Consider the following 15,127-nt stretch of genomic DNA (forward strand, 5'->3'; position numbering starts at 1 on the left):
TACCCTCTCCTCCTGCCACAACAATCAATTCCTCTTATAAATCTGATTAGATTTTATGATGCTTATTATTCAGAGCATGTCTCAACACAGCATTCACAGGCTTGAAGACTATTTGTTTAAATAGGGGGGGAAAGCAGCAGATAAATCTATAGGTGTTTTTTATTACCCCATTCCCAACCAGTTCCTCTCTCATATTGTAACATCAGTAATTGATTGCACACATTAATTAACATGTAAGGTAGAAATTCTGCATTATGCATGATTTATTTTCCTATCTAGTTAGTAGCATTGTCTGCCGACCTTGTGCTTCTAGGACATTGGACTCGATTTGGGTCCACACATAAATGCCAATGTTCATTCCCCCGAAAGTTATTAATGTCAGATATGAAATGAGATTTTTGATTTCACCTGCTTACTAAACCACAAAAGCTGTTTTGAATGAGGCAGGCTTAAAAACACAGAAATCTGAAAATGATCAATTGCTATATCTGATAGCATGCAACTATGTTCATTAGATGTAATTTAGCAGGAGAGAGAATGGCAATACTTTTATAACAAGCCAGGGTCAAAAAATGGCTGTTAATTAAACAAGTCATGAAAAATGGGCATTGTGCATAAAATGTCCACCAGATATCCCACTTTATGATGATAGAAACCTGACCTGACAGAATGCCAAGTGGTGTGATTTATTTTTTTGAACTAAATGTTAAAATGGAAAAGCTTCCCAATAATTTAATATTTTATGGTAAGAGATGAGCTAACATATACATACATATACCAAAGTTCCACACCAGCTCTAATGTGCATCTGGCATTTCTGCATTCGTAAATGGGACAAGTGTGAAGAGCTCTCCCCCACACTGAAGTGGACAGGGAAATCCTCATGAAAGAGCTTGAATCATTGACTGAATGGATGCCTGTAGAAGCAGAACAACAGGCTAAAGGATAGATCTGGATCTAGCCACTGTTACATGTTTCTCACTCTTATCCAAGTTAGAATACTTCAATGTGCTTTGCATGGGGCTGCCTTGAAAGACTGCTCAGAAACTTCAGCTGGTGAATAACCCAACAGCCTTTGCGTCGACAGGTGCTGTTCACTATTTTGATCACACAAACACCAATGTGACATCATCATCTTTCCTTGACTGCTGATCCATTGACTGATTTTCCAGAGGAAGTATGCCACCACCAGAGAGGAGAAGGCAGGTTTGCAAAAAAGCAAGGACAGACACCTTGCATATGCTAATTTATATGCATACACGTTTAGAAACAATTCCTATAATTTACATAGAAATGCAATACTTCTCACCATAGTGGGAAAGACTGTGACCAGGAGACTTCATCATTCTGCTGCCCAGGTACAAAGTACTGATGGTCCACTTTAAGGCCCTGCTCTCTCTTCTTAAGATTTTTGTTTGTTTGTTTGTTTGTTTGTTTGTTTGTTTGTAAATCACATTTGAATAAGACAGTCCTTCAAACAGGGAACTTCTTCAAACAAAGGGTGGTCCTCTGACAGCCCTTCAATTAGAGGATTGCCATATATAAAACAGGACACATAGCCATCAGGGAGACACTTGGTAATTATTAATATATTTAGAGATCAGGCCTTTCTGACCATCATTTGGGGGAAGAAGAATGGGCTCCATCTTCCCTGTTGCCCTGGGAACTGCCTTGCACAGGGTGGCCCAGGGAGCTTCATAGCTTCCAAAAATGACTCAAAAGTTAGGAGAAAAGAATTAGAGCAAAAGAGTCAGAACAATGTAACCAAAAAACTTTGTAACCCTCAGCCCATTGCTATATGCATCCCATGGACCAGTGTTATCCAATTAAATTATCAGGAGGGTGGAGTAACCTAAATGTAACCTTTTGGTTTTCACTCCCTCTGACCCATTGGCCTATTGAGAAACATAGTCATAGGCATTATCTCAGTGTTGTTTACTTTAAAAAAAATGCTTTTAAACTATGAGTTATTTCTAGACCAAATGTATCCAGCTTTGCCTTCTATCCATTGAGTTGCATTAAAGAGCCATCTGCTATCAGAATTTTTTGCATCCATGAAGGTACTTACCGACCACAATAATAATAAAGCAGAATGGTTTAGATAAAAGAGGCTGAGAATTAGCTCTACATGCTCTGACTTTTAGCTCTTAAAAAGACTTTTTCGTCAATAGCATTTCGTAGGCATGTATTAGAGGGGAGGAATCTTAGCTACACAACTGCTGTTCAAATCAGTGGGAGTCAGGCAACCAAAAACGAATGCAGTGCTTTAAAGGAAAAACAACCGATACTTATTGCTCACATACAGTGGACACTTTTCAGACCTAAATATCTTACCCATTCTTACTGTTGTTTAGTTCCCACAGGAGGATCATTAGTTACTTTTATGGCTTTAATCACTTGCCAAATTTGACATTTCAAAACCAGGTCCCTTTCCTACCTCTGGCATTTTAAAAATGGTGTTGGGGGGGGGGCGGGCGTGGAACAACACTGAAGATGGAAACCAAAAGAGTAAGCAGCCATTTTTCTCTCAACACCAACCTTCCCAATCCTCCAGATATTTTGGACCATCACTCTTGCTATCTTGACCCATTCCAATCAAGGTTTAGTCTTAGCTATGGATGGATGACCTTTATTGAGAGAAGGACAACCCTGTTATTCCCACTGGATCTTGAAGCAGCTTTGGATGACATTGACGATACTATGCTACTCAACTAGCTCTGTGAGATGGGTATGGGGGGGCACTCCTTTATAGTGGTTCCAGTCCTAGCTCCAGGGTCAGTTTCAGAGGACAGCATTAGGTGATTATTTCTCAGCCACCTGTAATTTGTGCTGCAGAGTGCCATCCTATCCCAAATGATATTCAACATATCTATGAAGCCATTAGGAGTGGTCAGGGGTGAGGCATCATTAGTACACCAATATTATCCAACTCTGTTTTTCTGTGACATCTGAATCAAGAGTAGCTGTACAAACCCTGGACCGGTGCCTGGACTCATTGGTGGTATTAGAGTCTGAATCCTGGCAAGAGAAGATCGGTGGGTGGGTGGTTCTCAAGACCAGATAACTGGTCAACTGCCTACCTTGGAGATGGTCATACTGCTCTTTGTACATGCCATATAACAGTTCTGTCATCTTCAAACTTGGCTAAAAGTACTCACTCTGCTTTTTTCTAAAATGGCACACCATTGTATAACATGATGGTAGGGGCTCTTAGGTAAATCTGAAAGCGTGTATTGAGAACACTGTCCAAAAATGTAACATGTAGAAGCTTTTGATTGTATGCCTTCAAGGGGTGGGGGGACACATTGGAAAGTCTATCTCAAGACTTTTAAGACAAGGTGAGTCAATAAATAAAAATGAATAAATGAAAATAGAGCAGTACCAGAATCTTCATTTTACTTCGGTGCTTTCCATATTACTTGGCTAGCAAGATCCAGGGAAACTGAGGGAACAGGGACATAACCCTACAGCAAGTGTGAAACTGGGGTGTGCTTGGTCTTGACCAGTTCCTGGAGCAGAGCCCGCTGGAAGCCTCTCTAAGTCACCCTGAGCTTTTTCAAAGGAGAGAAGGATATAAGTAAAACAGACAAACTGTGCTATCTAGGTTGCTAGTTAAAACTGGGTAGGATTTAGTCTATATAATACCAATCTCCATAATGCCATGCTGTACTTTTCACGAGAGGCTGTTTTTTAGGCTCCCTCAGGATTCTAAATTTAGGGCTATTTTGACTACTAACGCTTGCTGAGTTCATTATTCCCACACCATGCTGAATCTGGAGGGATTTTCATTAGAAGTGTTTAATAAAATATGTGGCTTCCCACCCATTATTTACATATTTTCTTATTGGTCCTGCTCTCCTTTCCATTTTTCCTTCTTTGCACTCTAGCTGAAAACAGCATCCCACTTACTTTGGAGGAGTCCACTGAAATCAAAGGTTCCGTTCTAGAAAAAGTGGGCTGTGGATTGTGGCCTCTGTGGTTTTAAATATAAAGCTACTAATAAATCCTCAAAATCCAGCAGCATAAGATACTCATTACAGGAAAACCAAAAATCTGTAGTGATGGTGTTTACATCACCACATTTTTTATTAAAACAAGCAGCACACACAAACAAAATGGAAGAAGTGTGTTTGTTATTGGTTTTCAAATAAGCTTCCAATATGATGGTTAAAATTTGATCATAAGCTAAGGGGAAAGTTCTTTTTGCCATCTTTTTGTTATCTGGGGAGGGCAAAAGAATTGTTCATATAAGTTTGAAATGTCTCATTGTCTAAAGAAAGGCAATTCATTGTTCACTTTCTGAGACACAAAGGTGCCATTGTCCTCAAACTTATTCTCTCACACCAGAATATCCTACTGTTCATTTTTTAAAAAAACCAACAACATAAATGACAACAAAAAATTCAGCTACTCTATAATCATGGATCTTTATGCTTAGCCAAATTCCTTTTTCAACTATATTAGCTTCTTGATTCCCATTACCATCTGAATAGTCCTGAAACAAAATGGCTTGTTTGCATGACCAGGAATACCCAAGATTGTTTCAAACGCAGTTGGCTCCAGTTTATTATCCCTGTCTACAAGGAATTACAGTTGCTTCAGCCACAGATGAGCATTTGTCTTGGGACATTTTCAGGTCACTGTTTTCACAGAAGGTAATTGGGGGTACGGATCAGAATACTATGGACCAGTGATAACAGCTCAGGTAGAGGAGAAAGATTAAATAATTGCTCATCTCTGAATTTAAATATGTTAACTCCCTAGATTTATGAGTTCTTTAAATTTCCTTCTCCTACAAGCAGCCTATAGTTCACCTTTAAACACATAATAAAGCTGGTGACCAAAGTGAGCTCAAGGCTTGTTGTGGCAAGAAAAATTAATATGTAAAGTGTCCAACCTCTTGTTCTTTATTCTGCTTAATCATCATCAACAACATCATCAGTATTATTTTTTTTAAAAACCCACATCTGCACAAGAAATACCAGTTTTACCTAAGCACCGGCAGTACATAGTCTACATCCTATAACCCCATGGCATGGAGTGTTCCCACTGTCCATTCTTTTGCAAATCATTTTATGTAAGACTTAATCTTTTATTTGAGGATGTTTATGAGGGATTTGCCAGTGAACGCAATAATTGCATATTTAAATATTTAGGACAAATGACAGGATCCGATTTTATTTTATTAAGTTCTTCATATCCTATGACTATGGGAGAAAAGAGAAAAGAGCTAATTGTTGTGCAGACAAAAGGCAGACTGGTTTCCACCCTTGGTATCTCCAGACATAATATCTGAAGCAAAGGGGCTAAGCATGAGAGCTGAAAGAGTCACAGCTAGTAAGGCTCAATGATACTGGTCTATAGGGACTATTATGAAGCTGCCTAGCATGCAAATCTCAGAGGGACGCAGTACTGACCTTGGAGGGACACAGTTTTATACAGATTATTTTTCATTGTATCTTATACATTTCTGATAATATTTCGCTTTTATTTTATATTTTGAAAAAAATTATCATTTTTGAAGTAATTCATATATTAGAATTTTTTTATGTAAGAGTGAGACTGGAGTGAGATTGGAGGTTATGTAATATACATAAAAAGTGAAAATGCACTTTATTTTAAATCTTATAGCCGCATCTTAATCTTATGTAGAAAATGTATTCATTTTAGTGGTGAGCTGTGGCTGATAAAAAAAAATGACCATCTGGAGTTCAATACTGCAAACGAAAAGCAAAAAAAGGAAAGGAGCAAGCGAAGCAAGAAGGGTTCTTCCTGAAATACCTTTCTACACAGAAAGCAACAGAAGAGCATGAATATGACTATACTGTTGTTGAAACTAGCACTGAAGAAGCTGAATGCGGCACTCCTACTGTATATGATATAAAAGCTAAGACAAAAGTTTCACAAAGCCAAGATGTTTCTGAAAAACACACAGATGAAAAAGAGGATGCCAAGAAAAGTGAGATTACTGCAGTCTGCAAACAAGGATGGTACTGTGCCTGACTTGAATTACCCTGCTAGCTGGCCTAACTATTGCAGTGACAAATTGTGACATCTTATAATACAACTGCGTTTCCGTGCGCTGCTCTGGTTCACCAGAAGCGGCTTAGTCATGCTGGCCACATCACCCGCAAGCTGTCTTATGGGCAAACGCCAGCTCCCTCGGCCAGTAAAGTGAGATGAGCGCCGCAACCCCAGAGTCGTCCACGACTGGACCTAACGGTCAGGGGTCCCTTTACTTTTATAATACAACATGGACCACAGCAAGTTGTCTCACATGATTTTCCCAAAGACTAAAAAAACCAAAAGACTTTCTCCTGTATATGATTATCACTACTTATTAAATTTGCATACTACCCTTTATCCAAAGATCACAGGGTAGTTCACAATGTAAAAATATAAAATGAGAACATAAAACACGTAATAAAACAAAAACAAATAGTCCCCCCCAAATGCATTTAAAAGGCCATAGAATGTAAATCAACTGACCTAGTTACAGAAAAATGGTTTTCACCTGGTGCCTAAAGATATGTAATGAAGGTGCCCAGCGAACCAACACAGAAAAGACCCATTCTCATATTGCCACCTTCTGGACCTCTTGTGGAGGAGGCAAATGAGGAAGAACTTCAGATGATGATTGCAGGGTCCAGGTTGGTTCCATAAGTGGAGAGGTGAAGAAATGTGTCATCAATGGTTGATATATTCAAGCTCAAAATACGTGGGTTGGGGGTTTTTTTGTTTTGTTTTTTTGCTGCAAGTTGTTCAACAACAACTAAAAGCTGCATCAACACAGGTTCAAAGAAACAGGTTCAAAGGAGTGGGAGAACATTGGAGCAATGCTGTCTTCACAGGAGGCGAATACTGACTGTTTAGAAAACTATCAGATTTGGGGAGAAACTTGAATTGTGCTTATCTAAAGGAAAAACAATTGATGGTATTAACCAGCAGAAAATTAGGCAAGAAGAACAATATTAGTGGCAAATCTTGGAATGCTTGATTGCTTTGCTCAGAGTTCTTGGCACGCAAAACTTGGCATTCTGTGTTACAACTCAAAAGTTGTACAATGCTAGCAATGGATTCGTTTTTCAGTTTATAGAATATCTAGCCCTTTTCGACCATATAATGAATGAACATTTGCGCAGATCAAGAAACAATGGCTCACTTCCTAGGAAAAGATATCCAAAACGAGCTTATACAGCTTCTAACAGGTGCTACAAAGCAGGAGGTTTTAAAGGAGACTAGGTGCCTTTATGACAGAAACTCTTCTTGGACTGCTTGAGCAGTTGGGATTACCAATTGAGAATCTGTGTGACCAGGGCTATGATAATTATCTTATTTATTCACTCTTTGTTCTCCCAACCCCTGAAGTCTATTTCTCACGTCCCTCCCAAAACCAACCCACTGGGTCATGTTCTCTTCCTTGCGTCAAATAAGCCTCTTTTTGCTGCCACTTTAAGAATGTAAGAGGGAGCTTGTTTTTAAAGGACAGGTCAAGTACAAATCAAATCTGTACTACAGCTGCCTGCAGTTTTACTCATCTGAGCAAACTGCTCTTGAAAGCAATACAGTGGTGCCTCGCAAAACGAAAAACCTGCAAGACGAAAGCGTTTTTCAGTTTTTGCGTCACTTCGCAAGACGAATTTCCCTATGGGCTTGCTTCGCAAGACGAAAACGTCTTGCGAGTTTGTTCGCTTTTTTCCTAAAGCCGCTTAAAGAGGCACAGTTGCGACGGACCGTGCTTCGCAAGACAAAAAACATCGCAAGACGAAAAGACTCGCGGAACACATTATTTTCGTCTTGCGAGGCACCACTGTACGCCTTGTCATTGCTGTTGGGACAAATTACACTGGCCTTAGATTCTGATGCCTTTGTTTGAACACTTTGTGACTTTCAGCTCGTTCTGGGTGATGGTGCAGGCACAGCAAGTTGCGCAAACCAAGCTCCCCATTTTTACACAGATCAGTTAAAACTAGATGAATTATATGGCAGCAAGAAAAATGTGTGTAAATAAAATAAATGCTTGGTTACATGGACGATTTCACAACCAGCATGCTACATTTTTTCCTTTTTTAAAAAACATTAGATTACCGCTAAAATGGTTCCAATTCAAGATCAGGAAAGATAAACACTTTTTTGATTAAAAATAAAGCGGTAGAGTAATTTGATTATAGTTAGAATCAGATACTACATTCTGGAGGAGAACAATGTCTTTGAAACTATACAACTCACCGGCTGCATAACTGTGATTTGCACATTTAAAATGATAAATTTAAGGCTATCAATAGTAAATCAATTGCAGGTAGAGCAGATAAAACTGGAATAATTCATCATATTGCTATATTGAAAACACAAAGAGGACAGAGAAATAATGGAAGGTTTTGACTTTAATTTCAAATCTGGTTTTAGGTTTTTCAAGGACAATCCTTTCTGCAAAAGTTTAACATATACGTAAAAATAATCCATCAGCACATCTGATCCAAATATACTAATGATTTTTATTGGTCAGATCTTGAAAGCAAGGTTTATTTTAATAGAGTATGCATTAATTAACCCAACATGTACTATCTTTCAGCATATCTGGCCAAGTACTTTCATTTACACATGTTTATTGTGAAATGTTTGCATTCCCAACATTTGAAGCCCACACACAGATTATTTCATTCTTTTAGAGCACTTTGCAAAAGTTAAAAGAAGTTATTGTTTTTGATTAATACGTCTTTTGGAAAAAAATGTTCCAAAGACCAGATGCTTCGAAGAAGCACATTCTTCATTAAAACATCAGAGCTGCATTCATATGAAAATGAAGACCTTAAGCAGAAGTTAAACACGGCTGACTTTTGATCACTAGGTATTCCACAGAGCGTGAACTTTGTCCACTGTTGCACACAATTCACACAAGATTTTTTTATTTTTTAAAAAAACATTTTAGCAACTGATTTAATTGTACCATTTTGTATGTATACCCACAGTAGATTCACAGATATGTGGAGTGGTGTGTTACAGATGGGAGTTCTAAAGCTGTGGTTGTCATCTTTTGATTAAGAAAAGGAAATGATTTCACTAAAAAGACATTCTCTCTTGTGTTGTTTTGTTTTAACTTAGTTTGTACTTTCCACCAAACTGGACATATTTATTGAGTCTCATAAGTTACTTCACGGTTACCAACATCACTGTAATCTCAACAAACTATCTTTTTTCTTGCCAATTATCTAAATATCATAACTATAAAATATCTTAAAACATTCTCTGTAGTGTAAACATCTTAGCTACAAACTCTTAAGTGTAAACAGTATGATGCATCAGAATGATGTTAAGCGATGTTATAAAAACTGCTCTTAAAAACTAAACAAAAATGTTAAGCTTCCATCTGGTTTATGATTTTTCCACTGCAGAACTGCTGCTGTGTGCCAGTTTACTGAACCATGGCTTGCTAAAGAGTTTGCTGGGGTCACAGAGAGAGAGAAAACAAAGAGGAGGACTTTAATGCTTGAGTTTTTCTCCCCTTTTCTCTTGTGTCACCCTGATACAGCTCAGAAGGAATTAAGGGTACAACCCAGCATATATTACATTTTAATAGTTTCAGGTTGTCTGTTGAAAGGATAAGCCTTTGCACAAAGATGTCATTTAAGTAATTGTGGTCAGCTCCTTTGTGGCAGTATACCTGTGTTGCCATAACCAAAACAAAACTACTTTGTGCTGTATGTACAGGGTTAAAAATAGACAGTAAACTGAAGATGGGAGGGGAGGGTAGTAACAACTCCCAGGCTCACTTTGAAAGCCCTTATTTGAGTCGAAGGGAATATTAATATAGAAATCCTGAGGAGTTTTCCACTGATCCCAAAGACTAAGGGAATCCACATAGCGTATTAAACTTTTCTACAGGGAGTTGTTAGAAGCAAATGTGATGCTTAAATAGTTTCAGGCAGAGAAATTGATTATCTAATGGCCCGATCCTAAGGCTTGCTGTGCTAGGGAATAAATCCATAGGTTGGAAGGGACTGGCTGCTGTGCCTGTGCAGACCATGACACTGTTTCAGCAACATTACTCAGCATGGCAGGCTACTATGCCAGTGCAAACATTTAGGACTGGTTTGCCAAGCAAGTATGTTGCAACTGTAGGGCTATAAGGAAATCCAATTTCAAACCTGGGACTCTAGAAGCTGGACCCAGCCACCTGACTTTCTGCACCGCTGCCACCTGTCAGTTGAGAGCATTGCTGAGCAGTTCTCTGTTGCCCCACTGCAGGTGGTCAAAAAGCTACAACACCAACAGGAGTCAGGTGATGCAAGGGACCAATGGGGTTCCTCATGGCCCTTTAAAGCCTGTTGGTTTGCCTCTGGGTCTCCTGGCAGTGGAGACATGAGGATACTTGAGCCATACTTCTCAGTTCCAAAGTAGTCACATTAACTTAGGGCCTCTTCACTAACTTTGAAGAAGGTCAGAGTGAATTATGGAAAAGAAGAATTCTCCCTACCCCATAAGATAATGGCCATGTCCGGACATAAACAATGGCTAGCCATGCAGGAGTGAGTATCCATAGCATCCATTTCAATTCTCCCCACTCTTCCTGGATCCTGATGGCTCATGCCGAGAGGAAAACAAACATGATCCCCAGCTTAACATGACATCTGAAATGGGTTTGTGGTTTGCTTTGCTCCCAACAAACCACAAAATATAGCCAAGGTTTGTTCTTGATTCACTGACACTGGTTTTATGGGACAAAATACACTATGATCTCTGGCATGAACCTATCACTAAGTCAGGAACCATGGTTAGGTTTAGCATGAGCTGAAAGGTGCTGCGAGGAGCAAGGAGGTGGGAGCAGGTACCATTTCATTTGTGCATGGAAAGGCATTGTTTGTACTTCCCTATGGGATATGAACACAGTCTATGTAATCTCTAAAACCCTTTTCATATGTTACACCGGATTTGGAAAGAGAATTGTGTGCAGAAGTCTGCTCCCCCTTCATGTATTCAATAGACTGACTGATTAAAATATACAGGTACATCACTGTAAACATATAGAGCTCATCAATCTAGCAAGTATATCCATGTGCTTGCTTATGCCTTCAAAACTGTACCATGATGACTTTTCATTAAAACCAGGACTTCCACTGCCTCCAATGTAAGCAATTCATGTATCAGACACTCTCATTCTCTCTCACACCCACCCTACATCTTACTTAATGTGTGCCGTTTCATTTCCAGATGCTCCTCACTGCAACTTACTTGGAAGTGGGGACTAGTTTGTTTCAATATCAAGCTCATAATAATGGAGTGGTTTTCACAGGGTTTCCTCCAGATTTCATGTACCACAAAATGTGCATCCATTGTGTACCAAAAGAAGAGTTTATGTGGTAGAATCTTCTTATGTCATAAGACCTGTCTGGCCTCAAAATTATTTTTTTGTCTTCCAAGAGGAAGAAGGATACTGCTTTCATGGATCACATTTTTTCCTGTTTGCAGTCTTTTAAAAGGCAGCATCTGCATAAGAAAGCTTGTTTTGTTCTCTTTTAACCAAGCAGAGGAATCATTGTACTTATGGAAATATTTATTTCTATTTACACTTTTCCAAACTCAGAATTAATGTGGACCCCCATCAACCTAATAGGCTAAGAACACATCAGACTACACTAGTGAAACACAGTGCAATATTGTCTTACCTGGAACATATAGAAAGTTGTGGTCTTAGTAGTCTGTACACATGATCAGGAGGAAAGATCTATGAAAATCCTGGTTCAGACAAGAACTTAAAGCAGGTTGCTTAATCACTCTGCCTCAGTTTCCCCATCTGTGAAAACAGGAAATTAATGAAGTAGAATAAGCCATAAAAACAGAGGCGGCAACTGTCGCTCACTTAAGAACCTGATAACAGGTCCACTGTGATGGTAACTGTTTTCTGATCATATGATATGACTTTCCATACTTTCAAATGAAACTAGGGCTTTTTATGACAATGAACAATGTGCACAACAAAAGAAACATTTGCCTCGGGTCCTTGTTTTGGTCCATCACCATCAGGTCTGTACAACATAAGGCCAGGGGGTGGGGGTGGGCTATGACAGTCCCACCCTGCAACTATCTGCAGTCCCAAACACCTACTAGTTGTAGCTTTCCCCCACCATTTTGTGAAAACATCTGCAACCTGCACAAGCCAGTCAAAACAGCTGAATAGGAAGCATTAGGACCCCCTCCACAAAATACATTTAAAGCAGTATTGTGCCACTTTAAACAGGCACGGCTTCCCTCAAAGAATCCTGGGAAGTGTAGTTGGTTAAGGTTGCTGACAGCTGTTAGAGAACTCTAGGAATTGTACCTCTGTGAGAGAAGAAGGGAACTTTCCTAACAACTCACAGCATCTTTAACAGATTATGGCTCCTGGGATTATTTGGGATTACTGTTTAAAGTGGCATGATACTGCTTTAAATAAGTATAGTGTAGATGGAGCCTGGGTTAGAAATATTATCCACTACCGATATACTGGGATGCCATCCTAGAATTATTTAAAAGGCAAAAATGGCCCTGCTTTACATTTGCAATTGATTAAATATTATTCACACCCACACCCGTCACTGCTAATGCGGAAAATGCAGGATCAAACACACCATGAGAAGTTTTGCCACATTACCTCTACTAAAGTCAGTTTACATTATTTCAATGTTGCCCCCAAAAATATTGTTTGTGGCCATTCCAGAACCTATTTCATGAACTGCCAAAGTACCTTTTACTAATTTGTGTAGTACACGAGCTTTCCTTTTTCATAATAGATTTTAAGGTCACATTCTTGAAGATTTGCTGAGAGCAAATTTCAAACTGTGTGTTGCATTGCAATCTGCAGTTCACAATCTTAGTTAATTATATGAGCCATCCAGTCAAGGAACAAAACAACAGCAGCAGCAACACTTGACAGAACGGATCAAAATGTGTGTGTGTGAATATGAATATACAATTGAGAATTTGTGCTGTGTTGGTTACTTCTAAGAGCTATGTGCTATTGTTTGTACCCCTAATTGGATGACTAACTGACCGACACAGCAGAAAATTTGAATTGTATACTCACGTTGTCATTCAACTTGCTCTTTGCACAATCATTGGATAGCGACGCAACACATCCAATCGGAACACAGCTCCACGCCATTCACACAGCCAATCATAGCACAATGAATTGTAACATTTCAACAAAATCAAGAAGTATTCACTGGAGAAAATCTGCAAACGACTGTGGAATGACATCCCTGTGATCTGCTTGGAGATATGTCACCAAATGAAGAAAAGCAACATTTAAAGTATTTCAGCACTACTCTAAATAGCTGATTCCTCTACATCATAATATGGAGAATGAAGCTTCTGCACCTTAATTAATAGTGCAAAAGAAGACTAGGACCTGGAAAAGGCCAGGGTTCAAATCCCTACTTGGACATGGGTGACCTTGGAAACTGGCCACTGTCTCTCAAACTAAACTACCCCACAGGGTCATTGTGGGGATTAAGCGAATCTGATTGGAGTAAAGTGGAACACAAAAAAGGGGGATGTGAGGAGGTCAAGACAGAGGGGCATGGAACTTTATAAATTTAAGAAAGAGTGTTTTTCTTTTTTCTGTTTTTCTATTTTTTTTCTTTTCTTTTTTTTCTGTCATATATTTTTGTTTTTCTTGAGCTTTATGTATGGAAATGATGTATTTTGAAATGATGAAATTCTTTGTTTTGTAAAATCTTAATAAATATGTATTTTAAAAAAAAAAAAACATTGTGGGGATTAAGCGAGGAGGGGGAAAACCATATGCACCACCAGTAGGATATAAATACAAGAAATCAATCAATAACAAAGTGGCTTGTTTGTGTACTAAGAAGGATGTGAGCTGAGGCTCATTGTGCTGGATTTGTGATTCTGTGGCTTCTTCTCTTTTCTTTTTTTAAAAATATCTCTCACAAAGCTTTGTTGGCCTCTTTCAAGACGCCTCTGGTGTGAAGCTTGACTATAACACTCCTCTGCATTAGTGCTGCCAAAGTCCCAGTTCTGGGGATGTTCTCCCACTCTGCGTAGGCTTCTAAATGTCATGGAATGTGGCTTTAAGCAAGACAGCATGTATATGCCCACGAGGAAAGTGTACAGGTGTGTTACAGCAGTGTGTGCTATGCATGGAAATCATAATCCCATACCACTAGGTAGTAGAATTGTCCTTTAATTCTCCTTTTTAAATAGCCCTGTCTCCACAAGCCATGCTTTAAAAATGCCATTTGCACAGCAATTTATGGTGTAAGCCTAACCATGTCCTCTTTGGGGGAAGTTCTATTGAATTCAGTGTGGCTAATTCCCAGCAAAGTGGGGTCCCAATTGCAACCTAAATGTTTGAGGATCTGAGCCCCTTCCACTGTGCAAAGTTATCTCATTTGATCTGGGCATTTAGCTTTCAGACTAGAACACATGCCTATCGTTTTTATTTCTTGCTCTGAGCTTGGGGCAAGCAAGGGAGCAGCTTTCAGTTACTTATGTCTCATCATTTTAAAGCTTTTATTATGGGTAAGGGCCTCAAGACTTGGAAGTGGCTTGGGCCTCTTTGAACATTTGAAAAGTCCTGGTGCAGACTACCTGCATGAAACTCATTCACAGACCACAGTTTGGGAATCCCTTAGCAAGTTCATAATGGTTTAGCTATTTAGGGACACACTTGGTTGGAATCAAAAACAAGCTCTTGTATTAGCCCATGATAGCCACTGCACCCTAAACTGGCAAGAATGGAGAATTCCTCCTCCAAGTCATCGAAACTCAGAGACATGCAATAGGAGCCAAACCCCAAGGATAGCAAATTTTGAAGAACCTAATCTCCTTATTCCAATAACCAAAATCTATCTATCGTGTCACATGTGTCCAAAGTCATTGGGTTGAGAACAAAATGTAGTTATTACAAATGAAAAAGCCTAGGAAAACCGTAAGCTCAAAGTGATGAACAAAAAACCCCCCACTTTTTGAAATGACACCAGCTAAATGGCCGCAGGACAGAGACAAACAAAGTTCTGCAAGCTGTACACCCAGAAAACAAAGGCTTCCTATTTCGGTTGCAAATAATTAGGCATAAATCTGGCTGGGTACTCCTCTTTCTTTAATCGCTAATAAAGTTTGAGCGAAGC

The 15,127-nt window shown here is 39.2% G+C and overlaps 1 protein-coding gene across 5 annotated transcripts in view; it reads right to left on the reverse strand.

Annotated features, from left to right (window-relative positions):
- ZNF536 (zinc finger protein 536) overlaps window positions 1–15,127 on the reverse strand; it is a 446,360-nt gene that overhangs the window by 306,029 nt on the left and 125,204 nt on the right. For 3 of the 5 annotated variants that reach the window (XM_083625982.1, XM_083625983.1, XM_083625986.1), the window contains exon 2: window positions 11,663–11,790. The exons of 1 other annotated variant lie outside the window; for it this stretch is intronic. The gene's annotated coding sequence lies outside the window, so the exon portion shown is untranslated. Of the gene's footprint in view, window positions 1–11,662; window positions 11,791–15,127 lie in introns of those variants that run through there. One more of the 5 variants, XM_083625985.1, reaches the window with a different exon arrangement.

This window comes from Podarcis filfolensis, assembly GCF_964270895.1.
Source record: "Podarcis filfolensis genome assembly, chromosome: 8".
Classification (NCBI taxonomy): domain Eukaryota; kingdom Metazoa; phylum Chordata; class Lepidosauria; order Squamata; family Lacertidae; genus Podarcis; species Podarcis filfolensis.